Source organism: Apodemus sylvaticus, chromosome 10 (genome assembly GCF_947179515.1).
Source record: "Apodemus sylvaticus chromosome 10, mApoSyl1.1, whole genome shotgun sequence".
Taxonomy (NCBI): domain Eukaryota; kingdom Metazoa; phylum Chordata; class Mammalia; order Rodentia; family Muridae; genus Apodemus; species Apodemus sylvaticus.
The window spans coordinates 41,942,911-41,961,613 of NC_067481.1; the positions used below are offsets into that span (position 1 = coordinate 41,942,911).

Consider the following 18,703-nt stretch of genomic DNA (forward strand, 5'->3'; position numbering starts at 1 on the left):
GTTTTCTGACTCTAAGGATGTAGTCTGCCAAGGAATAGATGAGGCCTGGGCACGTGGTAACCTAAATCATACGCCAAAGATCAATTTGTTAAGTGACAGTTTTATAATAAGAGATGTAATTGCTGGGCTGACAGTGAATGGGTGCCAGTGGTTTGGAACTTTTTTCTTCCTAAGAAAGAAGTGAATGGGAATGCAGCAGAAATGGTGGCAAGGGGGGCTCTCTTTCAGGACCACCCTGTACCCCAGCTAGCGAAGATACTCAAGAAAGCCCTGGATCCACATCAAGGACCAGAAGTTTAGCAGGTCTTTGCTTCTAATCTGCAAGGGGGCTGAAGTCAGTCCCTGCCCCTCTCCTGGCTCCAGAATGGACATGGCCAAAGCAATTAGGGTGAGGAATTATGGATGAATTGATGTCTAATGATCTCATTTGCATTGTTGTTAGAGTCCCCAGGTCCCTACTCCTTGTTACTCCAGCTCCAGCTCCCCATTCCATCTTCCCTTCAGTATTCATGAAGGGTATTCATTGTTGGCATATATATATATATATATATATATATATATATATATATATATATATATATCACTTTGCTATTGCTTTATTACTTTTCAAGTGACAGGCAGCAGAATAGACTTTGTCTCGATATTGGCTGAGAGAGCGTGGTCTGCATTCATTATAGAGTTACATTTCATTCTGACACTGCTTCTTTTTAATGTGTGGTGGAGCAGGGGAGGGAAGGCTTGGTCCTCTTATATAGGCCTGTTTTAGCTGTAAGAATGAGCTGAGTTTTGGATGCTGTTTCTCCTATATGGAAGCAGTGTCCGCTGATAGTAGAGGGAGGCTCAGTAGGTTTATGAAACTCACAAACCACTTTGAAAACTCGGGAGAATAAAAGCTCAGGTCGCTCATGATTTTCCCCAAACAACTGCTGGAGGTGAGAGAAGACTCTTCAGAGGAACTGCCCACAAGCTGGGCAAAGAACTCAGGTGATGCAGCTGGGGTGAGCTTTCCCAGTGATGGTACTATCCTAGTCACCCAAGTTCCTGTAAGTGAGCACACTAAACACATGGGCTCATCAAGCTGGACTAGAATCGAATGGTTTCTCTGGGGTGTTGGAGACATTTCTTTGTATCCACACAGGAAAAGAAACATATCACAGAGCTACCCAGAAGTTTTTGCTCAGAGCTAAGAGTGAGGATCCTTGCCTGGCAATCAGCTCGAGAGGTACTTAGACTGAGAGGGGATTGGAGTCCCCAGAAGAGTCATGCAGCGAGTGCCTGATTCATGACAGAGGCCTGGAAAAGTCTCCTGATTCATGCCCTGAGGCAGTTGCCTCTCTAGGTATCAATCTCTTAGAAGCCTTGGACTCTGATGCTGTCTGGTTGTCTACTTTAGTTGATGAATTATAGATCTTTTGCTCCCCTCTGTCTCCCAGATATCTCCCACCCACCTTGGAGTATAGAGTTTTTCAGAGAGTCCTAGTTTAGAGAATCACAAGGGTCTTCCCAGAGGCGAGCCATAAGCGGGACCTTCAGAAATTGAAGTGGCAATTGGAAAGAAAGAGGGAGTTTGAGACAATAAGGGGCTATATAATGATTAGTTTAGTAGGGATGGTTGCTGGTGAGTGTGTGTGCTATTCTCTCTCTCTCTCTCTCTCTCTCTCTCTCTCTCTCTCTCTCTCTCAGCTATAAAGCTTTCATCTTAAGAATAGTTAGTCCATCTTTTAGTCTATGAAGTGATTTTTGTTTCTTTTAGTCTATGAAGTGATTTTTGTTTATATACAACATTCTCCAAGATACAGGCACAGTCAGCCCTTGTCCAACCACGCACTAAGGAACAGGCCTGGAATCGCCATCTCCCAGCCCTCAGGAGTAGCCATTCTGGTTTTAAGGCTTATTCTTGGCCTTTCATAGTCTCCTTCTCATTGAGAAACATAGAAAGCTTATTCTGTCTCAGAGAATAAGATGATAACTAAACCCCAGGGGGCTCTGTGCTGCTCAGGACTTTAAAGGACTCACCCTTACAAATCACGTGACAGGCAACCAGCACTGCTGGTAGCGGTTGCCCTCTCTCATGCACAAATGAGGAAACCGAAGCTCACACATGCTGACTATCCATCCAGTCAGGCTGGATGACAGGTCCCCAGACTGCAAGGTAGGATATGGTATATGCCTCATAACACCAATCTCAGACACAGTTTTAGATCCTTCTCTCTAATTCTGTGTTTCCTTGGAATAAAATAAAAAAAAATCATAGATAACCTATGATACCAAATAAAACCTATGATACTAAAACAATAGTATTTATTTATTTGCAAAGGGAATTTAGAAATATTCAAAGCATAAACATTGTGCCAGATTCAATGCCAGGCTGTCAAAGTATCAGTTAGATAGGCCATGGTCTGTCCCCAAACACAAGCTGAAACTAGTTCTTCAGCATAGATAGGGCTAATTCTGCCAACTGACTCCTAGAGAACTGTCAGAGAGGGTACCATGGGTGCTTGCCATGCCTGTGTCTTCACCACCCAGCATCTCCGTGCCTATGAGGATGTTCTCTCATGATGAAGAGAGCTCAGTCATAGCCTGGGATGTAGGGTATCCAGTTTTTCCCTGTCCCTTGTGTTTTGCATGTCCCATTAGCTCAGGGTGATATGTAAATTCCATTTGTTTATTTAATATGCCTATGTGTCCATGTGCACACACCTTCCATGGAGTGTGTGTAGGTCAGAGGATAATTTTTGAAATTCAGTTCTTTCTTTCTACCATGTTGGGTGTGGAGATCAAACCTAGGTCATCAGGTTTGGCTGCAAACACCTTTACCCACTGGGCCATTTTAATGGCCTTAAGAATGGTGTGTTTGTAATGGTTGGATTTGTTTAAAGAGCAGCATTTTATGGAATATGAATATCATATTCAGTTGATATTGCCAACTTGACAGGACCTACTGTCACCTAGGAGGCAAAGTTCTGGGCTTGTTTGTGAAAGGATCATCTAGATTGGGTAAACTGAGACCAGAAGACTCTGATGACTGTGGTGACACATTTCCACAGGACAGAGTTCTAGACTGAGCAGAAAAGAGAGAGCAAGCAGAGTGCAAACATCTCTTCTCTGCTTCCTGACTGCAGATGCCATTATGACCTCCAGCCTCAAGCCACTATGCCTTCCCTCCTGGACGTGACAGGCTGCATCCTGTACCCTCAAAGTGTGAGCCAGAACAACCTTCTTTCTTTCCTTAAGTTGCCTTTGTTACATATTTTTTCCTAGCAACAAGAAAGGTAACTGTCATCGCCAGGGTCCATGCAGACAAGCATGTTTCTACAGTCCTTCTCATTCCTTCACATCCATTGTGTCGGCAGCCACTCTGTGTCCTTGAGACACAAAGAAAACTTGTCACTAAGACCTTTCGCTGAAGACATGAACAACAGCTCTAGGTACCTCCTCCACATCTTACTTATTTACACACCATATTTCACTGACTCCTCCCCCATCACCTTTTGTAATTGGCTCAACGTAGAAAATGATGATGGTTCATCACACACACCCAGACCAAAGACCTAAGAAGCTTCCGCTTGCCCAAAGTCCTCAGCTAGGAAGCAGGCGATCCTGACAAGTCCCAGCTGCTGTGGTTTTCTAGAGCCAGGGATGATCCTCATGCCTGTGCCACACAAATGGTTGGGGGGGGGGCATGGCACCATGCAGGTAGAGGTTAGGTGGCTTTAGAGCTTGAAGTCTGTGATCCTGGTGGGTGGTAACCATCACAGGACCAGCACTTCCATCTGGAGGACTAAGTGAACTTTAAGATCCCTTTCAAGTCTCTTAGACATTGGCTGTGTGATCTCTGGCCAATTCCACTGAGGGCTGGCCACACACTGTCTCCAAAGGCTCCATGGCACCATGAGCTCTGCGTGGGTACCTCTCTCCAGCTAGACTCTGCGGAGCAGTGGGGTTCAAAGAAGGAAATAGTGTGGGATCTACTTCACCAGTTAACATTATTGTTAAACCCAGTGAGTCACCTGGGGACAAAGTAGAGTTCAGCTTGAAAGTCACGGCCACCTCTGTCATTCTTCCCACTCAGGAGCATTGCCTGGCACCCTGATGGAGCTCGGTTCTCAGCACCAACCCATTAGGGAATAGTGGGAATCAGCTGGATCTCCCTCTAAACCTTGACTTTGCCAACTATAAGCTTTGAGAGTGTGGAAAGGCCATCCTGCTGGTCTACCTGCTCCATTTCCTACAGTAGTAATCATTTTTCTCTGGAGGGAGAGGGCCAGAGTTGTTAATGAGAGCTGCCTTGGGTCCAGCATGACAACTCCTGCTTTCTACACGGCAAAGACTCACCATTATTATCTCATCCCACCTCAAGGTTTTTTCATTCATGAAGACCCTAGGAGGAGGCAGGACAAAAATGTTCCCATCCTGCCCAGGGAGAAGGAGCAGATCCATTCCAAGAGACTATTCCAGAGTCACCTTCCTTTGTAGTCTATCAATGGCCTTCCTCTGCCCTGCAAGCTCTCCCTACAGCCAAGTGCTTAGGCTTTGGCCTCCTCTCCTTTTGGACACACTGTTTTTTTTTTTTTTTATCTGTAATGGGGGTCCTGGGTACATTCCTAACGTTGGCTTCCTTTCTTGGATAGGTTGTATAGGTGTGAATGGGTGTGCGTGGATGGGTGTGAATGGGTGTGGGCAGCCACATTGTGCTGACCCTGCTCATCACCCTCTGACCCTTCTGTCTTGTCAAGCCCCGACTCTGAAGGACAGAACCCTTAGAGTAAGCAGATGCCCCACAAGAAGCCCAAGGAAAGGAAACCATCTTAACCTCTGGCACCAAATGGAAGTCACCAATCTGTAGCCCAGAACATTTAGATGCATCTATAAATCCTCCCACAGATTTCACATAGAATTTTTGCCCCCTGAGGGACCTGAGAACCTCAAGGCGGAAACTTCTTTTTGGGTGACTCACTGTCCTCAGAAGCTAGCATGGGTCTTGCCAGGCTCACCTTCGTCCTTGTGCAAAAGCAGTTTCTACAGTAGAATTCTAAGGAAAAGAACAAAGATGTTTGAAAATAATCACAGGACATAAGACACTCCAGGGATGAGTCAGGAACAAAAGGAGAGCAAGGACAGAACCCCAAGAACCCTTGCAGAACACTCACCAATGCATCTGTAACTCTAGTTCCAGATAATATGACACCCACAGGAGCCAGACACACACACACACACACACACACACACACAGAGAGAGAGAGAGAGAGATAGAGAGAGAGAGAGAGAGAGAGAGAGAGAGAGAGAGAGAGAGAGAGAGAGGGGATGAAGTGGGACATGAGAATATATGCAGAGGTGGTGATTTCTGCCCTCACTCTATGGTTCCACAGAGCAATGCCAGACTCTCCCTCCTCTTCCTCAAGGCTTCCCATTAGAGCTGATGAAGAAATAAGACAGTGCTCCAAAATTCATAAGTTTCCTTCCATCATCTCCACACCGTATGCCTTTTGGCACAGTTCTGTAGCTCAGTGTTTGCTTGTGTGGATGGATCTGGTAAAACTGATGCAGTATCTTTCATGAGATTAGGAATTTTGCTTGGAGAATTAACATGTTGGCATTTATGTATCTTGTAAGATCTCTCTCAAAGTTGGCATCCTGATACTTGGAGGGAAGGCAATACATTCAGGATGTCGATGTCCAATTACCGGTGGGAGTATCTTGGGACTACAAGAGCCAGTGGGGGGACCTCTGTGGTGCTCTGAGGTCAGCCCTGTGACACAGGGCATAGTTGCTGCAATGGGGACAGCAGCTGTTATCTGGCACACTGCTGATGAAACTGAGCTTCCTCCCTGCCCCCACACTCCCTTCCCTCCCCAACCTGTGCTACCTGACTGGAATCACATCTTATCAGCACAAAACATCTTCCCTTGAAAGAAAGGGAAGTCAGGAGGGAAAAAAGCTTGACCCCCAACTTGAGACCCTCAGTCTATCTCTGTCACTTGTTTCCATAGTGATTGCCATGAGCAATGACCTGCCACTCACTCATCTGTGGCCTCTTTGTCCTCCATCCATTCCTGCATCTTGCTTATATCTGAGTACCCAATAGCAAAAAGTATAGGCTCTGAAATGGAACCTGAGAGCTGGAGTCCCAAGCACTGCCCTCCCTCTCCCTACCCTCACCCCCCCTGCACACACCCGCCTCTTCCTCTGGCTGTGGAAAGACCTTGTGCTTTTCTTCCGTGAATTAGGTCTGTTCTCTGAGGTGACCTCATCTCAGCTGTGAGACAAAATCTTTCGGATCCAGAAGGGATTGGGTCCCTGGCCAAGGGATGGGAGTGGTGAGCCATGAGGATGTGCTTTTAGTTCCCGCATGGAGCCTCTCACCTCCTTGTGTCTGCCAAGGTCTTTGACCTCCTTTCCATCCCTGAAATGCTGGCCGAGCCCATCCTGGTCCCCTCCTGGAGACATTCAGACTCCCCTACTTCCTAACAGTCCTATCCAAAGAGCACCTTGGCTTTCACTCTGGGACACATCTGTATTCTGCCGTTAGGAATGAACCAGTGCTTGAGAAGCCACCTTGACCAATAGCATTGCCTCTGTACTCTGGGCCTTTTGCTATGGGACTATTATTCCTCTTTCGCTTGCAGAATTAGCATTTTTATCCAGAATGGGGCATAGAAATTAGACATCCCCACCCCGGTTTCACCCAACTATAAATAAATCCATTCTTTTTTTTTTTTAAATCGATTTCTGTGTAACTTATTTTGAAATACAAGGCAACTATGTGGCAGGTAGTGAGTCTAATCCTCTGTGGGGAAGCTGTCTCCAGATGCCCCATGCTCAGTCTGGCGTAGGCGAACAATTGGACAGCAACTATTCAGCTTTTCTGCCGCTTAAGGAGAGGGCATTAGTATTACAGCAGCATGCAAGCCTGGCTCAAGAGCCTCTTGCTCTTAGTTTCAGTTGCTAATCATTTCTCTCCTGTCCTAGGCATGATCAAAAGCTGCTCCCACGTGTATTGACCACCCGCCCCATCCCTGTTCCACCCTCTCAATATTTCCCCCTCTACTCTGCCTAAGACAAAGAAAAACAGCCCTGGTCTGTGGGCTGGCTTTGACAACCATTGCCTCCCCTGCCTCTTGGTCCCAGTGACTGTAAGTCTCAACGCCTCAAAACCACTACCACTGATCATAGTTGTGTGTCCTAGTCTGGTGTCGAAAGCACACCGGCTCTCCACTAGTTTTTCACTTGGGACCCTTTAGAGGTGAGCTCCTTAGGCTCTGAGGTGCTCTGGGGGGTAAACTGGGGTTCCCTTACAGTGAGGAGCTTCTGGGGCCCTAATTGTTCATGGGCTTCTATTCTCTATGCCCCTCCTCTGTGCCTGTCCTGGGAGACTCCCATCTGGGGTGGGGTCAGTCTGCTGCTTTAATTCTAAGAGTCCAGTAGCTGAAAGATCCAGAAAACTCCCCTTCCTGGCCTCTGTGAGGTGGAATCTAAGCATGCTCACCTGCCTGAAGCCAGCTTGACTCTGTATACAATTCCCCAAGTGAGTCACAATGAGGATCTCAGCCCGTGTAGCCCTTGCCAGGCTGAACAAAGGGCTCTCTGCCGTACTTAGGTGGTCCATGCAACCTGACTTCCAGGCCCTCTGTGACTCTCCTCTCCCCTCTCTCACCAACCTCCTGCTCTATAGTTCCTGCTATATTTCCAGGACCAGGGATCTCCATGTTTTCACATACATTGCAGGTACCTTGAAATGAAATCTCACTGAACTCTATTCCCCTTTAAATCTTAAGCTTCTCTTGACACCTAGACTAGTTCAGACTCCCTGTGGTGTTTTTTTTTATTTTAATGTGCATAGTCCTTTGCAATGGTTTGTGTGCTGTGATGATTTGAATTTGACAGATAACTGTGTTCCCCCTCAAAGCTCCAAGTCTCTGAGTGTGGTAGCTGTGTTTTCCCCAGCTATGAACTCCCCAGTTCAGTGAATAGCTGCCTTCCACTGGTTGCTTGAGGAAGGGGAAAGTGTGCTGACACAGTGAAGAGGAGGCAGGGGAGGATGTACCCCCCATCTCTGTTCCTCCTGAACAAATGTTCATGCATACATTGCCTTTCAGATAGACCTGAGGTACTTCCTCCTGAGACATAGCCCCTACTCCTTAAAAAGAGACATATGTAAAAGATGTCATGGAGTTAATCTACTGGAAACTTGGTCATATTGCCAAATATGAGCCAGGCCTGGGAAAGCAGCTTGCATCAGAGTTTATAGAATAAGCCAGAATGGAAGTCTGATTGGCAAGCGTGAGTCCAGGCTTAGCCAGAGAAGGAGTCAGATAACAGAGCTGGATAGGAGACCTAGGGGCTTACATGTCAGTCAGCCAGTGCTGGCCATGTGACCCTTCCTGATGGTTTGGCCAGTCCCAGTTAGGGAATCCAATGAGAAATTAGGTCTGGAGTGAACCTCTAATCCCAGATACTCAGACTGCTAGACAAAGGGATAATCAGTTCAAGACTAGTCTTGGCTTCAAAGTAAGTTGAGGCTAACATAGACAAATTAGTTAGACTGTCTCAAAGTAAAAGGTAAAAAGAAAGGCTGGGGCTATGGAGATGCTGATGTACTTACCCTAGAATATAGGAGGCCCTGGGTTCAATTGCCAGCAGGAGAGACTTCATCCTACAGAGCAAGCACCTCCTTCCCTGTCACTTCTCCATTTCATCCGAGACTATATAGGTATTGATGCTGGGTGATAGGGGCCATGCCCATCATGGGGCCCAGTAACATCCAGCTGTGCCCTGAGGCCTCCTTACAGCTGTCTGGGTCTGCTGGCATGGAGTCGGGACATCTGCAGTGAGCATTGCTAGGGTGCACTTCTCAGTCAGCCGCAGTCCTGTGCAGGGGTGCCAGGTGTCTGCCTGCCACGCCTTGCCACCTCTGGACTTGCTGGTGTGTCTCACCAGAGCTGTGAGACTCACCCCTCTGTGGAGATCCAGTGGGACTGCTCTGCCTCCCAGAGCTGCAACGATCCTCGTGCCACAATGGGCATTTTCCCAATCTATTTGTACTCAGCTTTTGATGGAGTGGAACCAAGGAATTGGAGGAGTTGGATCCAGTCCTAGTCTTGCTCAGCTGACATGCTGTCTGACCTTAAATGGCCTCTTTCCTTCTCTGGACTGCAGCTTTCTCTAAAACTCAAGAGACGGAGTAAAGGCAAAAATTACCAGGCCTGAAAACAAATAGTACTTTTAGACATACCCAGTTACCAAGAGGCTGTGCTGACCTGAGAAATATACTTACCTACTCGGACTCTCCCCCTCTATCCCATAGGGCTATTTGGAGGATCCATGAGAAAAAAAAATCACAAATGGACTCTATATTGATTTCAAGACACTCACCAAACAGAACATGTCCCAGGAGATGCCCTATAATATTTAAGAATGTTTGCAAGTCTGGAAGATCCCATCTTTCTTCTGTTAAAGACAGACTCTTCCTTGTAACCCATGCTGGCCTTGAAGTTAAAATGTACTCAAGGCTTGCCTCAAGTCCCATCCTCTGACCTCAGCATCCCATGTGCTGGGGTTACAAGTATGCACCACCCTTGACTTTTCTTCTATCATCTATTGGTGGCTAAAAAGGAGAGTAAAAACTTAGACCTTATCCTATGTTGGGCCAATAAGAAGGCCTGAGGACCCCACAGTAGGTTAGCAGGGATCACTGGAGCTAACAGTTGTTGGGTAAGGAATGGTCTCACATGCAAACCCAGCGTGTTAGAAAGACACCAACCCTGGCTAGTGGGCAGGGAGTACAGAATGTAAGTGTGGGCCTGTTCAGGTTCCAGTCCTACATCACCTGGTGCTAATTGTTTGGCCATGGGTAAAGATCTCAATACTTCCAAGGCTGCCATTGTCCCAACAACTTCATGGAGCTATTATCAGTGTATCTGAGATGGGCTGGAAGTGACTGATGCTGAGATAGGTTGTAAGAATCTGGGGGACCCCTGGAAGCAGTGGAGGTTCTTTCTGAGAGTGGGCAACTGGGCAGGCTCAGGGCCTTCCAGGAGTGATAGAGACAGGCTCAAGACTGTGGGGGAAAAGACAGTAGGAGCACTGTGGGGCACAGTGAGCAGGGATGCAGACCATGGCCAGCCCTCCCTATCTGGAGGAGGCAGAGTGGCACCCTCTTGCTCCTTTTTGAAGACAATCGACTCATGTATTCTGTCTCCCAGTCTCCCAGCTCTAGTCAAGAAGGCCCTTTCCTCTCTTTTTTAGATGGACCCCCTAAAATGCCCTATCTTGGCAGAAGAACAGGAAGAAAATATTTATGGAATCCAGCTCGGGATGCCCCAGGCATATATTTAAAGTCTGGGTAGCTCAGGAAATCCATCTGCCCTGGGGCTTTATTCAAAGTAGGCCAGGAAAGGAGAAAATGAGCATGCAGGTTTGCGCTGATCTTTCCCTGGAGATTTGGGCCAAGCCTGAGGCCCTATTCCCTAGGAAAGCCTTAGCTTTCTGATCGGTGATTGTCAGATACCCCTCCACCCCCACCTCCAACCCAGATTGTCAAGAAAATGGCAGTGGGATTGTTGTCTATGCTATAGGCTTCTGCACACTCAAAAAAAAAAAAAATCAGCATTGGCTGGCCACCACTGCCCCACTCCCGCCTTATGGCAGTCAAGTGCATGAATTAAATATCCATGCCTCTTTGGCTTAGAAGAGCCTTGCTTGGAACTCTGTGAGTGTGGGGCAGTGTAGATGAGGCTGCTTAGATGAACAGGATAGCCATTAAAACTGCATTTACACCACCAAGGGAGGGCTTGCTGTATCCTTAAGTGGGAGGAAGCAGGAAACCACACTCTGTCTTGAGGATGATCTCACTGGCTTACAGAGCGGCAGTCTGTGCACAGAGGGAAAGGTGAAAAAATGCTTGGAAAGATTCAGAGAACCACAGGTGATTTGTTACTTTTTTTTTTCTTGGCATGCTCCAAATTCTCAGTGATGAATGTATTTTTCTTTCTAATGGAAAGACTTTTTTCTTTCTTCTTTTCTTTTCTCTTTTCTTTTCTTTTTTCTTTTTTCTTTTCTTTTCTTTTCTAAAATCTTGTTAAAAAGAAGTGTGTAAGCCCAGAAGATAGGTCAGTTGGGAAGGTATTTGTCATGAGGACCCAAGTTCAGATGCTGGGCAGCGTGTACACACAGTGTGCCTGGAACTTCAGGACTGGGAAGGCAAACATGAGGATCCTGAGAACTTGCTGAATGGACAAGTCGAATCAGTAAGCTTCAAGATGAGTGAGATAAACCTGTCTCAAGAAGTAGGTAGATGACTGAGGAATACAACCAAGGTCTATTCTCTGGTCCACACATACACACACCCACCTCCCAAACATGCATGCATGTACACACTCATACAACACAAAACAACTATGTACCAGATGGCCAGCATCAAAGTGGGCACCTCAGAGTGCAAAGGATAAAGGATTAGCCCAATAAATGCACTGAAACAGAGATAAGGCTGGACAAGACAACCCAGGGTTTCTCCTCTTAGGGAGGACTAGACATAGAAATTAACTGAGCATGTGCCAGCCCACAGCACAGTGCTTCACATGGACCCTGTGCAGCAGCAGGACCATTACTGGCCAGTCACCCACATGAGGAAACAGAGACTGCGCTGTGGGTGAACGAATCTTGCTGACAGAGACTGCGAGGTGGGTGAATGAATGAGTGCCCCCTCCAGTTTGACGAATGTCTAGAAATTGATTGATATGACCTCAGAATAATTCATGGGTAGGTACCCAAAATTCAGACAATGCTCTGAGTGGGTCATTTCCCATCTGACTTCCACAGTGACACTGGTTTAAGACTTTAGTAACCCAAGTTGATAGGTGAGGCTCCTGCACCTTGGAAGATCTTGGAGGTCACAAACCTGCCCAGCACCATGGCCTATGATTGACAGTATGAGGCTCCTCTCCTTACCCTGCAATGTCACCTAAGCAGAAGCTGGACTTGTTTAATGACCTTGGGTTAGTGTTGTAAGATCTCTAAAAGGGCAGCAGATGAGGGATATGAAGGGATGCTTCTGTGGCACTTGTGAGTTAGTTAAACCTGTGCGTCCTTTGAGTCTCAGAGAAGAGCAGGAGTTTAGGACCCAGCAAAGGCTTGGGGTCTGAACCTTGTGGCATCAAACCTTCTGTTCTACAATACATATGTCCTCAGGAAGACATCTCCACCCTCTAACCCTCACTTTCCTCCCATGCGAAATATGGAAAGCATTTTACAGGGAGGTTAAGAGAGAACTGGCTTTTAGGGAGCTTACTGAAGGCTTAACCCAGGGCTTGCTCTGTAGCCATCTTGGCATCAGCTCTTGTCCATACACTCCCCTTTCATCCCTCACCGTAAGGTATGGCTGTTAGTGCTTGCCTTCAGTATTAGTCAGTAAGTAGCATTGCTCTCGTTGTCGAGGCTAAGTGCTAGGCCATATGCTGGGAACAAAGATACTTATATGAAGCCCATATGCCTAAGTGCTGCCAAGCACTGCCATGCAGTGACTCCAACAAGCTGTCAGACTGTGGTGAACCCCACAGTAGTTTGGTATTCCAGTGAGCAAAAGAGTATCCAGTGGTTACATAGAGAAAGTGTTTGAGAGGGCTTTAAAGGATGGGTAGGAGTTTGGTGGCTAAGAGGGAAACAAAGAACATTCCACAGAAAGTAGAAGGAGGTGGGGAGGTGGCAGTCAATGTACCAGGAAGCCTTGGGAATGGGAAGGAGGCTGGTGTGTCTGGAACTTGAAGTGTGTCGATGAGGCCCATGGGCATGAAGTTAGGAAAGTCAGCTAGGGTCAAATAGTCAGCTAAACAAAAGAATGGGGGAACTTTGCTACTTAGCAATAGGACCCATTGCCTAATTTAGGCGGGTTCTGTCACAGTGGAGGATGGAAACTCAAGGAACCTAAAGTTTGTTATTCTAATCCTCTGAGGGTTAATGGGATCAGAGACAAGAAGAGAGGGGAAGGGTTTGACAGAGAGCAAAGATAGCAATGTCTCTATCTCTGTCTCTCTCTGTGTGTGTGTGTCTGTCTGTCTGTCTGTCTGTCTGTCTGTCTGTCTCTCTCTCTCTCTCTCTCTGTGTGTGTGTGTGTGTGTATATGTGTGTGTGTGTGTGTGTGTGTGTACACACACATTTGTGCTGATATAGGCTTAAGTAAGAGGGAAATTGTGACTTTGATTGTCACAATTTTATTTCTTGTTCAAAACAAAACCTTCTACCCAAAGCCTCTGCAGTTAGCTGGAACTTCTTAACATGCAGCAGGAAACCAGGCTTATCAGCAACTCTCTTCCAGGGCATTCCCAACGCCCCTGACCCCATGTGAGATCTGTGCCCATGTGTCAAGTCTCTGACCCTTGCCTCCCTCATTCCCTCACAACTGGATACTGTTGGGGTTGGATGCACTGAGGATATGTCACAGTCCTACCAGACCCCAGCAGCTGGAGCCATGGGCACATTGCCATGTTTCTTCTCTTCCCACAGTTCCCAGCTCATACACAAGAGATACCATGAGAATGGCAGTAAGTCAGAAGAGGGGTCAGGCTGGCCATTAAGAGCAGAGGTTGTCCCTGGTGATCAGGAGGGGACTGTTGCACACACACACACACACACACACACACACACACACACACACACACACACCAGAGCATCACTGCAGAGCCATTAGAGCATGTTTGCTGAATTCTGACCACTGGGAAAGCCATCATAAGTCAGTGCACCTCCTGAGAAGAGGGATGACTTTTCTTTTTATATATATATATATATTTATTTTCTATATTCTTTGTTTACATTCCAAATGATTTCCCCTTTCCCAGATTCCCCCCTCCCCATATGTCCTATAAACCTTCTTCTCTCCACCCATTTTCCAATCACCTCTCTCCTTTTTTTCTGTCCTGATACTCCCCTCCAACGCTAGATCAGTCCTTTCCAGGATCAAGACCCTCTCCATACTTCTACATGGGAGTCATTTGTTATGCTATTTGTGCCTTGGGTATTCAGAGCTTCTGGGTTAATTAATATCCACTTATCAGAGATTGCATTCCATGTGTATTCTTTTGTGATTGGGGTACCTCACTTAGGATGATATTTTCCAGATCAAACCATTTGCCTTAAAATTTTGTGAATTCATTGTTTCTAATTGTTGAGTAGTATACCACATTTTCTGTATCCATTCCTCCTTTGAGGGGCATCTGGGTTCTTTCCAGCTTCTGGCTAGTATAAATAAGGCTGCTATGAGCATAATGGAGCATGTGTCCTTATTGCATGCCGGGGAATCCTTTGGGTATATGCCCAGGAGTGGTATAGCAGGGTCCTCAGGAAGTGTCATGCCCAGTTTTCTGAGGGACCGCCAGACTGATTTCCAAAGTGGTTGCACCATCTTGCAATCCCACCAGCAGTGGAGGAGTGTTCCTCTTTCTCCACATCCTCGCCAACACCTGCTGTCTCCTGAGTTTTTGACCTTAGCTATTCTGACTGGTGTAAGGTGAAATCTCAGGGTTGTTTTGATTTGCATTTCCCTAATGACTAATGATGTTGAGCACTTCTTAAGGTGCCTCTCAGCCATCTGAATTTCTTCAGGTGAAAATTCTTTGTTTAGATCTGCACCCCATTTTTAATAGGGTTATTTAGTTCCCTGCGGTCTAACTTAGTGAGTTCTTTGTATATATTGGGTATTAACCCTCTATCAGATGTAGGGTTGGTGAATATCCTTTCCCAATTTGTTGGTTGCCATTTTGTCCTTTTAACAGTGTCCTTTGCCTTACAGAAACTTTGTAATTTTATGAGGTCTCATTTGTCAATTCTTGATCTTAGAGCATACACTATTGGTGTTCTGTTCAGGAACTTTTCCCTTGTGCCCATGTCCTCAAGGGTTTTCCCCAGTTTCTTTTCTATTAGTTTCAGTGTGTCCAGTTTTATGTGGAGGTCCTTGATCCACTTGGAGTGGAGGAGGGATGATTTTTCAAGCTACTGGGATGTTCTGTCAAGGAGGGCTGATCTGAAGAGTAAGAATCCATGTTCTTGGGAGCCCCTTGAACAAATGCTGATGGTCATCCACTTAAGAGAAGTAGCTACTGACCTGAAAGACTCCCAAATAGATCACAAAATGAAAGGCTCTGCTGCCCTAGTGGGAAAAGTTCTGCTTCTTGGGGCTATGCAGAGAGGGGGTAGGGTATTGGTTAGGCTTATTGGGAGTGGATGTATCTTGCAGCTTTGAGGCTCTAGGATTAGTATGTAGCATCTGGAAAGGCAGTCTTCAAGGATGAAGGTGTTTGATTGGCTCCTTGCTCCCACCCCTTGCTCCCTTTTGTGACTTCTGTCTCCCACCAGGATCTCCAAGGCAGAGGCCAGGTTCTCTTTGGTTCCTTCCTAAGAGAAGTTGACCCTTGCCACTTGGGATAGGGCAGGTGTCTAGCCTGTAAAGCCTAGAAGAAGAGACTTCCAGGTTATCAACTTGCTGGCTTTCCCAGCCCAGAACACCCAATGGATTCTGCTCTGTCCTGCCTCTACCTTCTTAGTTTATGGATCTGGGCAATGGCCAGATCCCACTGTGTTCATTAACTACACTGACTGTGTGTCTAAGTTTATTTGGGAATCATGATGGACCAAGCATACATTGACTCCCTGTCTGCAGGAGACAGAACAAATGTACAGTTGAAGTATCTTAGCATATTCCTTAAATATATGCACTTATTATATGCCATAAAATAAATTTTCAAAAGGTTGACATTTATCATTTAAAAATTTATGACAAGTATATCCCATGTATCAAAACCCAAATGAACTCCATGAATCAAATCTACTATTTGGGAGGGGGATGCAGCAAACTTTATTGATGGTATTCAAGAAAGTAGGGAAGGCCTCCTAGACCCATCCTGTTTTTAGGAGGTCTGGGATGCAAACTGTGGGGGAGATGCTCAATGTTGGAGGCTGAGTTGGGACAAGGACTCCTTTGCAACTGAGGGCCTCTCGCTTGTTCTCAGTGTCCTTGCTAGGGTGGGTGGTCCAGGCCTTCTTACTCCTTGGAGGCCATGTAGACCATGAGGTCCACCACCCTGTTGCTGTAGCCATATTCATTGTCATACCAGGAAATGAACTTTACAAAGTTGTCATTGAGAACAATGCCAGCCCCAGCATCAAAGGTGGAAGAGTGGGAGTTGCTGTTGAAGTCACAAGATACAACCTGGTCCTCAGTGTATCCCAGAATTCCCTTTAGTGGGCCCTCGGATGCCTGCTTCACCACTTTTTTGATGTCATCATACTTGGCAGGTTTCTCCAGGAAGCATGTCAGATCCACAATGGATACATTGGGAATAGGAACACAGAAGGCCATGCCAGTGAGCTTCCTATTCAGCTCTGGGATGACCTTGCCCATAGCCTTGGCAGCACCAGTGGATGCAGGGATGATGCTCTAGGCAGCCCCATGGCCATCAAGCCACAGCTTTCCAGAGGGGCTATCCACAGTCCTCTGAGTGGCAGTGATGGCATGACCATGGTCATGAGCTCTTCTACAATATCAAAGTTGTCATGGATAACCTTGACATCTAAGCAGTTGGTGGTACAAAATGCATTGCTGACAATCTTGAGTGAGTTGACATATTTCTCATGGTTCAAACCCATTACAAACATAGGGGCATTGTCAAAAAGGGTGAAGATGATGACCCTTTTGGCCCCACCCTTCAAGTGGGTCCCAGCCTTCTCCTTGGTGGTGAAGACGTCAGTAGACTCCACAACATACTCAGCACCAGCATTACCCCATTTTTGATGTTAACGAGATCTTGCTCCTAGAAGACGGTGATGGGCTTCCCGTTGATGACGAGCTTCCCATTCTCCCCCTTGAGTGTACCATTGAACATGCCATGGGTACAGCCATACTGGAACATGTAGACCACAGAGTTGAGGTCAATAAAAGGGTCGCTGATGGCAACAATCTCCACTTTTCTATTTGCAAGAGCGGAAGGCAGCCCTGGTAACCAGGTGCCCAATATGGCCAAATCTGTTAATACCTACCTTCATCATCTTGTCTATGGGATGATGCTGGTACTTCAAAAGAAGATGTAACTGTCTCTGGAACAGGGAGGAGCAGAGAGCCCAAACCTACTATTTTTAAAAGCACATTTATTTATTAATTTTTGAAGGCATGCATGTGTATATGTATGTACATACATGTTAGCACACACATGTGGAGATTGGAGGGCAACTCTCTGACATTGACTCTCTTCTTCTACCTGTACATGGGTTCCAGGGATAGACTTCAGGTTGTCAGACCTATGTAGCAAATGCCTCTCCCTGCTTTCATTGTCTTGCCAGATTCCATCAAAATATTATTGTTTGTGACTAGATGGATATATTAGGTGGTTAAGAGTGCTTGCTGCTCTTTCAGAAGACCTGAGTTCAGCTGTCAGTGCCCACACAGGGCAGTTCACAACCACCTGGAACTCTAGATCCAGGGTATCTGATACTCTCTTGTGGCACTATATACCCAGGGAGACAAACACATACACATGCACACAAATCAAAATAAAAATAAATTTTAAAGATATTCCAGTATATAGTTCATATGAAAACTGTACTAAGATATTGGACTTTTCACATTAAATCTTCCAAGTCTGGTGTGTGTCTTACAAGGATAGCTTGTCTCAGTACAGAGGAGCTCTGCTTCAAGAGCTCAATGGCCATGCATAGCCAGTGGCTACTCAGAGGTAGCTCCTGCAGCCTAGATGGACTTGGAGGACACAGGGCCATTCTCCAGGTGGGCATGGGCTGAGGGAGGAGAAACGTCCCTTTAGGATGGCAGTAAGATAGTTATCAGTGATTTTTTTTTTTGAGAGTTGTTTGCTGACCTGTCTTAACTCCCTTGTGGAAAGTTGTGTGGACAGGCAGGTACATATTGAGCCCAACCAACTTAGTATATAACTTGTGTCTAAATCAGTTCCAATTAGAGTAATGTTCTCCATACTAGAATCAGTACCAATGACACTTTCTTAAGGGCAAGGTTGAGAGTCTCATCCTACAGCAATACGTGCTCCCCCAAAGGGTTTAAGTAAGTTCACTTTCTAGATGTCCCCTCTACAGGGTATGGAACCTAGTCACTTTCCCAGAATGCATCTGCAATCAGACAGGTGATCTGGAAGAATCTGGCCATCTTTCACTTGACAACATTCAGGAGTCTCTGATAAATAGGCTTAGGCTACTTGTGGCTCTTGAGGAGGGTCTCTGTCCTGTCTTGACTGGAGTGGACTGAACTCACCTTTGTCTACATCAGTTAGGGAACGGGTTGCTGAAAAATACCAGTGGTGAGCTGTGAAGGCAGCTGCTGGGCAGGCACAGGCAGGGCAGGGCAATGAGCAAGGAGGTTGCAGGATTTCTCAGCTCTTGGACCTCAGCAGCTAATGTGATCCTTGCATGCAGAGAGCTGGGTGCACACTCACAGGCAAAACTATATGACTAAGGGCTCTGGACTCCAGCCACTGCCTTGTCACTCCTGGGTCACCAGAGTTCCATATCTCAGTTGAGATAGTGAATGAAAATTGAGGCAAGGACTGGCAACAAGCTACAATTGACATTCTAGAATCATTTCTAGAAAGCTCAGTGTGTACAGTGACACCCCCTCCCCCATGCTTACATCGTCTTTAAAGCCAGGATGAAACCCAGAAGCAATCAGACCAGGAGTGCTATCCCAGTAAATCTC

General features: G+C 46.3%; 1 protein-coding gene and 1 pseudogene across 1 annotated transcript in view; one reads left to right on the forward strand and one right to left on the reverse strand.

The window, feature by feature from the left end:
* Positions 1-18,703, forward strand: part of Asic2 (acid sensing ion channel subunit 2) — a 1,078,645-nt gene that overhangs the window by 176,165 nt on the left and 883,777 nt on the right. The gene's annotated exons all lie outside the window — the stretch shown is intronic.
* LOC127695144 (glyceraldehyde-3-phosphate dehydrogenase-like) lies at positions 16,028-17,031 on the reverse strand (annotated as a pseudogene).